We start from the raw sequence: 15,107 nt of genomic DNA, 5'->3' as shown, positions 1-15,107 counted from the left end.
TTTTATGGTCTTCCCAAATGTAGCCTGAAGTATAGTGCCAGAGGAAATATGTTACATTATTGGATAATATGGAAAATTTAAGTTATTAACTTGAATGTAGTTTAGAACCATGACTGATTCATTCACCTCATTCTTCCACATTCTCAACTGAAAATACAAAAACAAATAACAATAACAAAATGTTGCCCCAAAATTTTAGAAAAAAAAAATGACGGCATTACCTACAGCAGTGAGATTCCTATATGTCTCCAGCATCACATCTTTGTAGAGACTCTTCTGAGAAGGATCCATCAAAGCCCACTCTTCTTTGGTGAAGTTCACATGTACATCATCATAGGTCAATACATCCTAAAAGACCCAATACATGTGTACAGAAGAAAGCATGGTACTGACAGAAGTGTAAATGTTTACTTGACAATGAATATTGGATTACTCACCTGCCCAACCACATCATAATTTTATACAATAACCAGACAGATAAACTATAAAAACCTAAGTTAATATAAAAGCAAATAAATGGTTCCGGGGAACCTGATGCCTCACTATTAATATATTGGGTATGGAATGATGTAGGGTGATGTCAGACCTTCCAACTTACTGTTCTCAGAGACTCAGTACTCAACAGTGACCTTAGGACTGAAGATTCCTCTCACCTGTACATGACTCCTGTAATGCAATAGACCATTTCCATCTACCCTTTACTTCTTGTCCATATCTTTGTCTCAGCACCCAAATATGGGCAGAAACCCCATGCTCCCCCTAGGAGCAGGTCTAGAACTCCATGTTTGGAGTTCTTAACTTGCCAAAGTCCCCACACACAACCTAGCAGAGGCTTTCTGAAAATATCTCAAAGTAACTCCGATTTCTAAAGTGTTATGCAGAGGAATGTGTGGCCTTGGTAGTCACCTGAAGAGCCGCATTCTCTTCTGAAAGGCTGGTATGTTAGGAGGTTCTGATGGGCGTGTAAATCTTGAGTGACATGAGCACCACCCATAGGATTAGAGGTTGCTGAAGGGACATACCTTTGTATTTCCAGCCTTGGACAATCCCTTTTCCATATGCACATTTGCAACTCAGTGCACTAGTGCCTCTCCTCAGATAGCTTAACTGTCTATTCTCTTGTGAAGTCCCTAGGAGGAATTAAGATTCCTGATCCCTCGTGCTAAACTGCATGATTCCACACTGTATTCATTTCTTTGCAAATTTGAAGCATGCCTGAGCTCCTATTACATTCCTAGGTTGATATGTCCCCTACTTCTTCCTAATGCTACATGCAATGGATCCTGGGAACTGTTGCTTTTCTACTGGCTGCCCCAGTTCCCCTTCCCCCTCTTGTACACGCCTTCGCTCAATTTCCTGAACCTCCCTTATCTCTTCCAACAATTGTTCCTCCGCCATTTACCCCATCTCTTTCTTACAGGATCCTCACTCCCTCTACCTCCTATGATTATTTTGTTTCTTCTCTTAAGGAGGACTGAAGCATGCACACTGTTTTCTTCCTAATTCTTGAGCTTCATATAGTCTATAAGTTCTATCATGGCTTCTGAGCTTTTTTCCAATATTTACTTATCAGGGAGTACATAACATTTGCCTTCTTTCATATCTGAGTTACCTCGTTTAGGACAATGCCACTAAGAAAATCAATCTAGTGTTTCCTCAGAAAATTGGAAATACTTGTATCTGACGAACTAGATATACCCAGAAGATGCTCAAACATGTAGCAAAAATGCACTCTCCAATCTATTCATAGCAGCCTTATTTATAATAGCTAGAAGCTGGACACATCCCGGACACCCCTCAATGGAGGAATGGATACAGCAAATGTGGTATATTTAAACAATGGTGTACTATTCAGCTATTTAATACAATGAATTCATGCATTGCATATTTTCAAACAGAAAAAGTAGCATTGCTAGAAGGCAAAGGGACAGGAGTTTGGTAGATCTTTTGTTTCTTGACCTACTGTAAATACAGAAATGTGGTTTATAGAAATAAAGTGAGGTCTTCATTGAGATTTGTGATTGCCCTGACCTGGAAAACACCCCAAGGTGCCCAGTTTGGAATTTTACTGGTTGTCTAAAATTGATTACTTACAGAATCATGGTTAATGTCAACAATTGCTAAAGCAGAAAGGCCTGATCTTCCTCCTTCCTCTCCCTTTTCTGTGATAGATTATACCAGCTTCATAGTTGGTCAATGAACTCAGTCCTTACACAAGTCCCTCTTTATTTGTAATCCCTTTACACCTAAGACAGGAAGGTTGAGCAACATTCATTAACTTGTAATTTATTTCTCACTACTCAGTCAGTGCCAATATTAAAAGAAGTTTTAGAACTGTCTTCCTACAACATTAGGTGTTCAAAGTCAACCTTAATTATATGGAAAAAAAATAGGCAGAGCTATAGGAGATGTTGTTCTAATCAAACAATTATGAAATCTTTAAAAAACGAATGAAATTCTTAGTTTTATTTCTAGGAGGGATGGTGGAGATGGTGGGATTGAGAGCCTAGTCTTTAACTATTGAGACATCTATCTTGCCCAAGGACTGAAATTCCTTATCACTAAGAAAACCTGGAGAATAGAAACAAGTAAGAAATCAGAGTACCTATAAAGCCCTTGGTCATGTGAAGACCTGTTTCCCCACTGTAGGGCAATGCCAGGGTGTTGAGGTTGGAGTGCATGTGTGAGAATGGGAGCACACTCATTAAAGCTGAGGGAAGGGGGAGGAGTTTGGGAGAGAGTGGAAAGGGAATAAAATTCTAAATGTAAATATATGAAATATCGAAGAAATATAAATTTGCAATAAAAAGGTGTAACAATAAATACAACTTTAAAAGCACATTAGCAAAATGACTTTTAAAAGAGAAGGCCCTACCATGGTACAGGGAACAGCATTAATAAAATAGTGTTTGATCTTAATCCTTTATGTGATGTTAGCTGATAAGATCTAAAATGTGACACAGAAAGCTACAGCAAATATCAAGAATTTTTAACTTTCTGAGCTGACTTAAAGGTGTAAATAAAGACTGTAGATATCTATATAACACAAGCCCTAAAATGGGAACTCATTATCCAACAGATCAAGGTAACCTGCTCTAATTAAACGCCCGTCAAATGTTATATTTAATCGTATCCATAAATCAATAAATGCTGTGATATTACAAAGTCTTTCACCCTGCCTGAATCAGGTCCTTCTACATATGGTGACCACCGCAGCAGACTTTTCTCTGTAATCTACCTGTTTCCCGCACCGTTTCTCATGATAGTATAAGCGGTAAACTGTTTCTCCCGTTCTCATCCTGCCATGGATATTTTTACACATAAGCCCCTGCCACACATCTTTTGTGCAGATTAAGCGCCAATAATAATGTTATTTAGAGGCCACAGACAGGTGCAAATAGAAAATAGGTTCACAAAGGACTTTTCTGCCTGCTTCAGACCATTCAGATGCTGGGAAGACCCACTACACATGCATTTTATGCTAAGCAGCTTGTTCCTCCCATTTGTGGGAGATGACCTTTTTACTTACCATGTCTGGAGCACTCAACTTCCAAGCTCTCCTCACGGAATCTAACAGAGGCTCTCAGTAAATATCACAGAGAAATACTCCCGACTAATTAGTTTAAAAAAAAAAAAAGTAGAGGAACTCTCAGGCTTGTTAGCAGGAACAGCCCCTTCCTTTTTTGACTGGCAGGTCGATTAGCAGGTTCTGATTGGCAAGTACTCTTGAGTGACAAGCGCACCACCCTTAGGGCTAGAGGTTGCTGATGGGACACACCATCCTGTTTACACACCTGGGCCAATCCCTTTTGATGTGCAGATTGCAGTTCAGTCCACTAGTGCCTTTCCTCCAAATACTTGCTTCTCTGTTCTCCAGCCAAGCTCCTAGGAGGAACTAAGATTCCTGATCCCTGCTGCTCAAATGCCTGCTTCTACTTTGCATTCACTGCTTTGCAAATTTGGAGCTTCCCTGAGCTTCCATTACAGCACTCAGTAGGAATTTCCCCTTCCTTTTGGAGGATTAAGCTACCTAGCTTGCATAGCCCAGTAATCAGCTTACTGGGAAGCTCCAAGTCTGTCCAGAAGGGGACAGGTGTTCCGAATATTAACAAGTAGGGATGTTAGAAGACAAAATTTTATTATGTGCCTTCAGGCTGGGTCCAGGCAAACCGCTAGTACTTTTGACCTGGTGGTTATTAGAAAAGCCTCAGAGAAAATCAGGAAACACATGACAGATGCTGTGAGGCACTCTTCTTAATATGAACATTGTCCTCACTGGGTGTGGAACACAAACATAACAACAACAATGCTACATTAACAACAATAGCTGTATTAGTAAAGGTTCTTCAGATTAACAGAGCTGTGAGAATGAAAATCTCTCTATTATGTAGAATATGGATTCATTACAGTGGCTCCCAAGCTGTGGTTCAACTATTCGAACAATGGTTCTCTGCCAATAGAAAGTTGAAGAATCCAGAAATGGCTCAATCCATGTGGCTGGATGTCTCAGCTGGTCTTCAGTGTATTTCTAAATTCTGGAATAAATTGACTCTAATGCCAAAAATGTACTTGCTAGCCAGGGGTAGGGCAAGAAGACAAATAGGAAGAGCTACAATCCTCAATGTCCTTTATACCTGTAGGCTGTCACCAAAGCTAAGTCCCAGATTAAAATCACCTCTAAAGACCTGAAATAAAAACACTTTTCACAGGTCCAAAATTATAATTAACAAAAATCCCTCACAGTACAGAACTCTTTGGCTTTCAGTTAATTCCTAATGTACTCCATTTGACTACCAAGAAATGCTATCACAACAGATAAGACAGAAAATCTGGGAATGATTTTTCCTGTGGCAATGTCTTTCTTTAATAATGAAGCATGGAGATTTTACTTAGGAACTCTGGATGCCTTCACACATAGGTTTTCCTGGTCCTATGAATGCTATGTTAAATCCTCTTCTAAACATGGTCAAATGTAAAAGCAGGGACAGGAATGGGACAATAGTGAAAGCATAAAAAATGCAGCTAAGAAGTCAGAAGTTTAAAAAAGCCCTAAATACCTCAAATTCCAGACCCTGCCCTCTACCTGTACTAGCTGACCATAAAGTTAGATTAAAATCTTAGAGAATAATCTTGAGAAGCAGGAAGCTTCTCCCAGGAACTGATGGACCATAAAGTAAACAATCTTGAGAAACAGGAAGCTCCTCCTTGTGATTTTTCATTAGTATTCTCGACACTTTCCAATGACACCACCCCTGCCCTCTCGGATTGTGGTTTCTCCCTTTAAATACCCTTTCTCCCAGCCTTTCAGTGTTGAACTCCACTGCCCCTGCGTGGGATATGAGTCTCGACCCCAGTGCACTGGTTCCTATCAATAAACCTCATGTTATTACGGCAAGGACGGTCTCACGTGAGCTCTTGGGGGGTCGCATCATCCCGAGACTTGAGTGAGGGTCTTTCCGCTCCACGGGTCTTTCATTAGCTCCTGCAACTTGAAAAGCTCAGGTTGAGAGGAGCCAGAAGGGTAGCATTGACAGAGTCAAGGGGTCAGGGCTGTGCTGTGCAGCAAAAGAGTGGCCTCCTAAAGCTTAGCAAGGGTGATGTGAATGCACTGGGGATACTGCAGCAGCATGGAGGTTGGTCAAAAGAGAGCAGGATTGGGCTTCCTCATAGCAGCAGGAAGCCCTGATCCAGGATCTTGGCTTTCCCTCCTCTAGCAACCCCATGCTGAGGGTGTGAAAGAATTCTGACACAAAATTTACTAGAAACAGGTGGAAGAGGCAAAAGCTTGTAAAAGCCTCTTGGACCTAGGCAGTGAGGGACACAGGGAGGGAGGGAGGGCCAGGGAGAGAGAGAGAGATAGATAGATTGAGAGGGGGGGGTATAGTACAGAATAGAGTTTATTCACGGGGGGGGGGGGGGGATGGGGAGGTGAGTTGAGAGGGTAGTAGGGACAGAGAAAGGCAGAGAGAAGTGGAGGCTGGCCAGGAGCATGCAGAAAGAGGATAGGAGGGGAATGGGGATAATGTCAGAAGTGGCAAGGGGATGGATCTAGAACAAGTAAGCCATAGTGCTAGAGAGAATGGAGGAAGCAAATGTCCCATTCATTGTGATTCAGGCACACCTGCCTGTTGACAGGTAACAGGGAGCTGGGGTGGCCTAGACCAAATGCTAACAGTCTGGATTCTGTGGTTGTGGTCACAGGTAAATTCCACAAAAACACATGCATACACACACAGGTTGAATGCATACATATATACATGATCGTGAATTATATTTAATATGAATGTAAACTGTACATTACTCTGACTGTGTTCTTTACCATGTTTTAGTCCCTAGTACCTGCATGGCACAACCTAGATTTTTGTTCAACTCAATAGCTGAGCAATTAAATCAATTCTTTACTTTTATGCTAATGTGGCTACCTTAAAAGATTCCTCTTTGCTGCCAGCACAGATGCTAACCTTCTCTCCTCCCTCTTCTTACAGGAAGTCTTATCTTGTTCTTTAATACTGTCCAGGCATTGGTTGATCAGCGTTTATTCACATCTCAGAGAATAGTAACTCAGACACCACTAGTAATTCCTCTGAGATCATTGTCCATTGTGCTGCGACAGTAAATTTTCCTTGTGTTTTTCTGAATTTTCCTTCTCTGTCCTTTGCAACTGTGAAAACTCTTACATGATCCAGTTATTTGTTACATCACACATTATGATTAACGTGTAGGACTATTCCCTGAGCAATCTACTTTCATAATGTCATTCACTTGATTTTGAACTAAGTTTTTTTTTTTGTTTTTTTTGTTTTTTTTGGTTTTTTGGTTCTTTTTTTCGGAGCTGGGGATCGAACCCAGGGCCTTGCGCTTCCTAGGCAAGCGCTCTACCACTGAGCTAAATCCCCAACCCCTTGAACTAAGTTTTACAGTACAAGATGAATATTCCAGAGGCATTTGTATCCACCATTTTTATCATTTTCATAGGTTGTGGAATGGCACTGAGCTATGAATACCCTTAAATATCTCTGCTTTTACATTTGACCATGCTCTAAGGATTTACCTTAGCATGCACAGGACTAGGAAAACCTATGTGTGAAGGCATCCAGATTTCCTAAGTAAAATCTCCATGCTTCATTGTTGGATAAAGGCATTGCCACAGAAAAAATCGTTCCGAGCTGTTCTGTCTTGTCTGTTGTGACAGCATTTCTTGGTAGTCAAAATAACTACCTTGGGGATTAACTAAAAGAAAAGGAGATCTGTACTTTGAGGGATTTTTCTTAATTATAATTTTGGATCTGTGAAAAGAGTTTGTAATCTGGGTCTTGAGAGGTGATAAGATCAACCTGTAATCCAGGATACAGCTTCTGGTGACACCCTACATGTATAAAAAGATGGTAGCTCTTGCTACTTTTCATCTGGACCTAAATCTGTGTAGCAATTATTTTTTTTGGACTTAGAATCTATTTATTCCAGAATTCAGAAATATACTGAAGACCAGCTGAGACATTCAGCTACATGGATTGAGCTACATGGATTCTTCAATTTTCTATTGTCAAAGAAACATTGTTCCAATAGTTGAACCACAACTTGTGAGCCAATGTAATGAATCCATTTTCTACATAATAATGAGAGATTCATTGTACCACCTTTGTTAATCTGGAGAACTTTTACTAATATAGCTATTGCTGTTAGTATAGCATTGTTATTGTTACATTTGGTTCCGTACCGAGTGAGGACAATATTCTGATTAACAAGAGTGCCTCACGGCATCTGTCATGTGTTTCCCAATTTTCTTTCAGGCTTCTCTAATAACCACCAGATCAAAAGTACTAGAGGTAATTTGCCAGGACCCAGCCTGAAGGCACAAAACAAAATTTTGTTTTCTGAAATCTTTTTTTATATGCATTCTTTACACCTGTTCCTTGGAGACAGACTTGGCATTCCCCAATAAGGTGAATACTGGGCTATGCAAGCTAAGTAGCTTGATCCCAGGAAGAAAAAGGGGAAATACCTACTGAGTGCTTTAATTGGTGCTCTGGCAAGCTCCAAATTAGTAAATTAGTAAATTAGTAAATTAGTAAATTGAATACAGGGTAGAAGCAGGCAGTAGAAGAAGAGGGATCAGGAATCCTGTTTCCTTCTAGAGGCTTGGCAGTAAAATAGACCAGTAAGTAATTGGAGGAGAGGTACTAGTGGACTGAGCTGCAAATATGCACATCAGAAAGCAATTGGCCACGTGTGGAACCAGGATGGTATGTCTCTTCAGCAACCTCTATTCCTATCCGTGGTGCTAATGTCATTCAAGATTTAGTCTCCAATCAGAAACTCATAACAAACCTGCCAGTCAGAAAAGAAGGCTGCTATTCAGGCTATCAAGTATACAAGTTCCTTTTTTTTTTTTTTTTTTTTTTTTTTAGCTCAGTAGACATGAGTATTTCTTTATGATATTTTCTGAAATCCTCTGCTCAGTGCTGAAAGTGGAGCTTGGCAGAGTCTGAACTACAGACATGGTAAGTACAAACTCATCTCTCAAAAATGGGTGGAGCAAGCTGCTTACCATAATATGCATGTGTAGTGGGACTTCCCATCAGCTGAATGGTAAGGAGAAGGCAGAAAAAACTTTTGTGGACCTATTTTCTTCTCTCAGGTGGCTGTGGCCCCTGAATAACTTTATTATGGGGGCTTAATTTGCACAAAACATTTGTGGCAGGGCCTTTTGTTTAGAAATATACATGGCCGGAAGATAATTGGAGAAACAGTTTACCATGTATACTGTCATGAGAAACGGTGTGGACAGTAGGTAGATCACAGAGAAAAGTCTGCTGCAGGTGTCACCATTATGGAAAAGGACCTGAGTCAGGCAGTGTGAAGGACTTTACAATATCAGAGCATGAACTGATTTATGGGGACAATTAAATAAACATTTGATGGGTGTTTAATTCGGGCAGCTTGTTTGCTTACTCCAACTGCCATTTCAAGATAGATTTAGAGGATTGATTTTATACAATTTGTTCATTTTGTGAGCTTGCTTATAATTTTAGAGAGCCCATAAAGTGATATCATTAAAAATTTTACAAAAAAATGGCTAATAGCCTTATATTATGTAATTTTGTCACTTCTTCAATATAAGAAGTTACAACTTATGAATCTTTCAGTGTATAGGAAATTTTTACTACAACCCTTTGCTCTCAAAATGACCTTTAATATTTAGAGAGCAGCTATTGCTCCAGAAAAGACTCAATATTCATTTTTAATATTTAAAACTAATTTTAAGCTTCTAAGGATATGTTAATTGGCTAAGTACCTCACCTTACCAGAGGACTTAAGCCTTTGTTATCCTCATTGGAGATAAAGCTTCAGTTGTGTTAAAGTATTTTAAAAAGAAACCTGGTCAAACATACCTTATTCCAAACAGCAATTAAATTGGTTATTACAAAATACTGATATTTGGCCTATTACATATACAAATTTTTCAGGCAAAATTGATAATTTTACTCTTTGCATGCTTTTGTATTTCCTGTAAATTTGTGCATGCAACCCATAGAAAATGTGCTTACTGTATTTATAGGTGGTTCATCTAATGAAAAGGCTACATGTATGATTGGATCACTTGTTTATTCTCTTGATTTCCCCTTGTTCAGCACAGATTATTAAATTACGTGCTGTAGCCACTGTTTTTTAAATGTTAAAAAATCAAGCTTTCAATTCATATACTGAAAGCCAATGTGTGGCTTGTGGTTTACAATTGATTAAAAAGTTTTTCTTTTTTTAGATACTACTAACCCTTAAATTTTACAATTAGTTAATGCTTTATTGGAGACAAGTTTTCTACATAAAATCAGTGAGTGATGATTTCAGTGTAAATGTCTGACAACTCACTGTCCTTTCAGTGCTCTGACTCAGACAACTAAACAAAACCATAGACCCAGCTCTTTAAAAATGGTAATGGAGTTGATAACACACCCTCAGGAAAAGAGGAAGACTCCATTTGCTTACTCTCAATGCCCAGCCTCACCCTGCCAACTCAGGGATTTCTAAATAAGGCTAAATCTGGACCTTGTATACAGGATTTGGCATTTCTAATTAAAGCTTATGTTTAGGTAAATAAAGCTGGTGAGGTGCTGGAGAGATGGCTTAGTGGTTAAGAGCACTAAGTACTGTTTCTTTATAAGCCATTTAAGAACTCAAACTGGATTGCCTGGACCCCTTAGCAAGGGAGGACAATGATACCAGGCAGATTATAGGCCTTACATAGGAACAATTAGTCAAAAAATCTCATTCTTTATATCACCAAAACAATAATGCTGGAGACAATAATTTGGTATAAAAGTCAATTTATAAATACAAGTGCTCAGTGTCCTCAATTTAATCCTCGAGGACTTATCTTAATAAATAATATCTTAACTATATCTTAATAAATGAAAAAGGGGAGTTATCCCTGTGTGCTAAATAATGCTCCTTTTATTTCAATATTAAAATCTGGATGCCAAGGAACACTCTGAGTGTTTATGGTACCCTACAACTAGGCATGCTTCTGCCTAGGTGAAATAGAAAGATCCACATGATCCTGTCCAGGTATTTTTATGGGGAAGAGGGAATCTTTGTGTTTTTTTCTACAGGATGCTGCAGGAGTGTGCCAGCAGCCTGAGTGGCTGGTGAGACATGCTGATCCTGGGAGCATGAAGATTCAGCTCCCGTGGTTCGGGTCCCTGGAGTCATTCCTGTGTCCTTGGAGGAAGATGGAGACATTTCAAGATTTACCCTCACTGAGGTATCTGGGGTGGAAAGTTGTATTTTGGGGGGAACATATGCTCCCTCCTCACCAGCTGCTAGAAATATGCAACCATACCTTGGTTGTTAACAAACATCATGAGTACCTGCTCGCCCCAAACCATACCTATCTGGCATGTTCATCAGGGCTGACTACCTATGTAATAATATCTGATTTCTTACAGCAGCGTGATTATTGCGTATTACTACAATTACTCCCCAGAATCAGCATACTTGAGCCAGAGACTTTTCTTTTTTTATTTTACTTTTTTTTTTTTTTTTTTTTTTTCGGAGCTGGGGACCGAACCCAGGGCCTTGCGCTTCCTAGGTAAGCGCTCTACCACTGAGCTAAATCCCCAGCCCCCTTTTTTTATTTTACAATAAGTTTCTTTTTTAAAAAAATTTTATTGGATTTTGTATTTATTTACATTTCAAATGTTTCCCTTTCCAAGTTTCCCATCCATAAACCCATTTTCCCATCCACTGTCCCTTCTTTTTTTTTTTTTTTTTATTAACTTGAGTATTTCTTATATACATTTCGAGTGTTTTTCCCTTTCCCGGTTTCCAGGCAAACATCCCCCTCCCCCTTCCCCTTCTTTATGGGTGTTCCCCTCCCCATCCTCCCCCTCTTGCCGCCCTCCCCCCAACAATCTGGTTCACTGGGGGTTCAGTCTTAGCAGGACCCAGGGCTTCCCCTTCCACTGATGCTCTTACTAGGATATTCATTGCGACCTATGAGGTCAGAGTCCAGGGTCAGTCCATGTATAGTCTTTAGGTAGTGGCTTAGTCCCTGGAAGCTCTGGTTGCTTGGCATTGTTGTTCATATGGGGTCTCGAGCCCCTTCAAGCTCTTCCAGTTCTTTCTCTGATTCCTTCAACGGGGGTCCTATTCTCAAATCAGTGGTTTGCTGCTGGCATACACCTCTGTGTTTGCTGTATTCTGGCTGTGTCTCTCGGGAGAGATCTACATCCGGCTCCTGTCGGCCTGCACTTCTTTGCTTCATCCATCTTGTCTATTTGGATGGCTGTATATGCATGGGCCACATGCGGGGCAGGCTCTGAATGGGTGTTCCTTCTGTGTCTGTTTTAATCTTTGCCTCTCTATTCCCTGCCAAGGGTATTCTTGTTCCCCTTTTAAAGAAGGAGTGAAGCATTCACATTTTGATCATCCATCTTGAGTTTCATTTGTTCTAGGCATCTAGGGTAATTCAAGCATTTGGGCTAATAGCCACTTATCAATGAGTGCATACCATGTGTGTTTTTCTGTGATTGGGTAACCTCACTCAGGATGATATTTTCCAGTTCTGACCCTTTGCCTATGAATTTCATAAAGTCATTGTTTTTGATAGCTGAGTAATATTCCATTGTGTAGATGTACCACATTTTCTGTATCCATTCCTCTGTTGAAGAGCATCTGGGTTCTTTCCAGCTTCTGGCTATTATAAATATGGCTGCGATGAACATAGTGGAGCACGTGTCTTTTTTATATGTTGGGGCATCTTTTGGGTATATGCCCAAGAGAGGTATAGCTGGATCCTCAGGCAGTTCAATGTCCAATTTTCTGAGGAACCTCCAGACTGATTTCCAGAATGGTTGTACCAGTCTGCAATCACACCAACAATGGAGGAGTGTTCCTCTTTCTCCGCATCCTCGCCAGCATTTGCTGTCACCTGAGTTTTTGATCTTAGTCATTCTCACTGGTGTGAGGTGAAATCTCAGGGTTGTTTTGATTTGCATTTCCCTTATGACTAAAGATATTGAACATTTCTTTAGGTGTTTCTCAGCCATTCGGGATTCCTAAGCTATGAATTCTTTGTTTAGCTCTGAACCCCATTTTTTAATAGGGTTATTTGTCTCCCTGCGGTCTAACTTCTTGAGTTCTTTGTATATATATAAGATGTATATATATGTATGGATATAAGGCCTCTATCTGTTGTAGGATTGGTAAAGATCTTTTCCCAATCTGTTGGTTGCCATTTTGTCCTAACCACAGTGTCCTTTGCCTTACAGAAGCTTTGCAGTTTCATGAGATCCCATTTGTCGATTCTTGATCATAGAGCATAAGCCATTGGTGTTTTGTTCAGGAAATTTTTTCCAGTGCCCATGTGTTCCAGATGCTTCCCTAGTTTTTCTTCTATTAGTTTGAGTGTATCAGGTTGGATGTGGAGTTCCTTGATCCACTTGGACTTAAGCTTTGTACAGGGTGATAAGCATGGATCGATCTGCATTCTTCTACATGTTGACCTCCAGTTGAACCAGCACCACTTGCTGAAAATGCTATCTTTTTTCCATTGGATGGTTTTGGCACCTTTGTCAAAAATCAAGTGACCATAGGTGTGTGGGTTCATTTCTGGGTCTTCAATTCTATTCCATTGGTCTATCTGTCTGTCTCTGTACCAATACCATGCAGTTTTTATCACTATTGCTCTGTAATACTGCTTGAGTTCAGGGATAGTGATTCCCCCTGAAGTCCTTTTATTGTTGAGGATAGTTTTAGCTATCCTGGGTTTTTTGTTATTCCAGATGAATTTGCAAATTGTTCTGTCTAACTCTTTGAAGAATTGGATTGGTATTTTGATGGGGATTGCATTGAATGTGTAGATCGCTTTTGGTAAAATGGCCATTTTTACTATATTAATCCAGCCTATCCATGAGCATGGGAGATCTTTCCATCTTCTGAGGTCTTCTTCAATTTCTTTCTTCAGATTCTTGAAGTTCTTGTTGTACAAATCTTTTACTTGCTTGGTTAAAGTCACACCGAGGTACTTTATATTATTTGGGTCTATTAGGAAGGGTGTCGTTTCCCTAATTTCTTTCTTGGCTTGTTTCTCTTTTGTGTAGAGGAGGCTACTGATTTATTTGAGTTAATTTTATACCCAGCCACTTAGCTGAAGTTGTTTATCAGCTTTAGTAGTTCTCTGGTGGAACTTTTGGGATCACTTAAATATACTCTCATATCATCTACAAATAGTGATATTTTGACTTCTTCTTCTCCGATCTGTATCCCCTTGACCTCCTTTTGTTGTCTGATTGCTCTGGCTAGAACTTCAAGAACTATATTGAATAAGTAGGGAGAGAGTGGGCTGCCTTGTCTAGTCCCTGATTTTAGTGGGATTGCTTCAAGTTTCTCTCCATTTAGTTTAATGTTAGCAACTGGTTTGCTGTATATGGCTTTTACTATGTTTAGGTATGGGCCTTGAATTCCTATTCTTTCCAGGACTTTTATCATGAAGGGGTGTTGAATTTTGTCACATGATTTCTCAGCATCTAATGAAATGATCATGTGGTTTTGTTCTTTCAGTTTGTTTATATAATGGATCCCGTTGATGGTTTTCTGTATATTAAACCATCCCAGCATGCCTGGGATGAAGCCTACTTGATCATGGTGGACGATTGTTTTGATGTGCTCTTTGATTCGGTTTGCCAGAATTTTATTGAGTATTTTTGCATCGATATTCATAAGGGAAATTGGTCTGAAGTTCTCTTTCTTTGTTGGGTCTTTGTGTGGTTTAGGTATAAGAGTAATTGTGGCTTCATAGAAGGAATTCGGAAGTGATCCATCTGTTTCAATTTTGTGGAATAGTTTGGATAAAATTGGTACGAGGTCTTCTATGAAGGTCTGATAGAATTCTGCACTAAACCCGTCTGGACCTGGGCTCTTTTTGGTTGGGAGACCTTTAATGACTGCTTCTATTTCCTTAGGAGTTATGGGGTTGTTTATCTGGTTTATCTGTTCCTGATTTAACTTCGGTACCTGGTATCTGTCTAGGAAATTGTCCATTTCCTGAAGATTTTCAAGTTTTGTTGAATATAGGCTTTTGTAGTATGATCTGATGATTTTTTGAATTTCCTCTGAATCTGTAGTTATGTCTCCCTTTTCAGTTTTGATTTTGTTAATTTGGATACACTCTCTGTGTCCTCTCGTTAGTCTGGCTAAGGGTTTATCTATCTTGTTGATTTTCTCAAAGAACCAACTTTTGGTTCTGTTGATTCTTTCCATGGTCCTTTTTGTTTCTACTTGGTTGATTTCAGCTCTGAGTTTGATTATTTCCTGCCTTCTACTCCTCCTGGGCGTATTTGCTTCTTTTTGTTCTAGAGATCTTAGGTGTGCTGTCAAGCTGCTGACATATGCTCTTTCCTGTTTGTTTCTGTAGGCACTCAGCGCTATGAGTTTTCCTCTTAGCACAGCTTTCATTGTGTCCCATAAGTTTGGGTATGTTGTACCTTCATTTTCATTAAATTCTAAAAAGTCTTTAATTTCTTTCTTTATTTCTTCCTTGACCAGGTTATCATTGAGTAGGGCATTGTTCAATTTCCAAGTATATGTGGGCATTCTTCCCTTATTGA

Source organism: Rattus norvegicus, chromosome 3 (genome assembly GCF_021556685.1).
Source record: "Rattus norvegicus strain SHRSP/BbbUtx chromosome 3, alternate assembly SHRSP_T2T, whole genome shotgun sequence".
Classification (NCBI taxonomy): domain Eukaryota; kingdom Metazoa; phylum Chordata; class Mammalia; order Rodentia; family Muridae; genus Rattus; species Rattus norvegicus.
The sequence above is the reverse complement of the archived record's forward strand: the minus strand, read 5'-3'. Positions refer to the sequence as shown.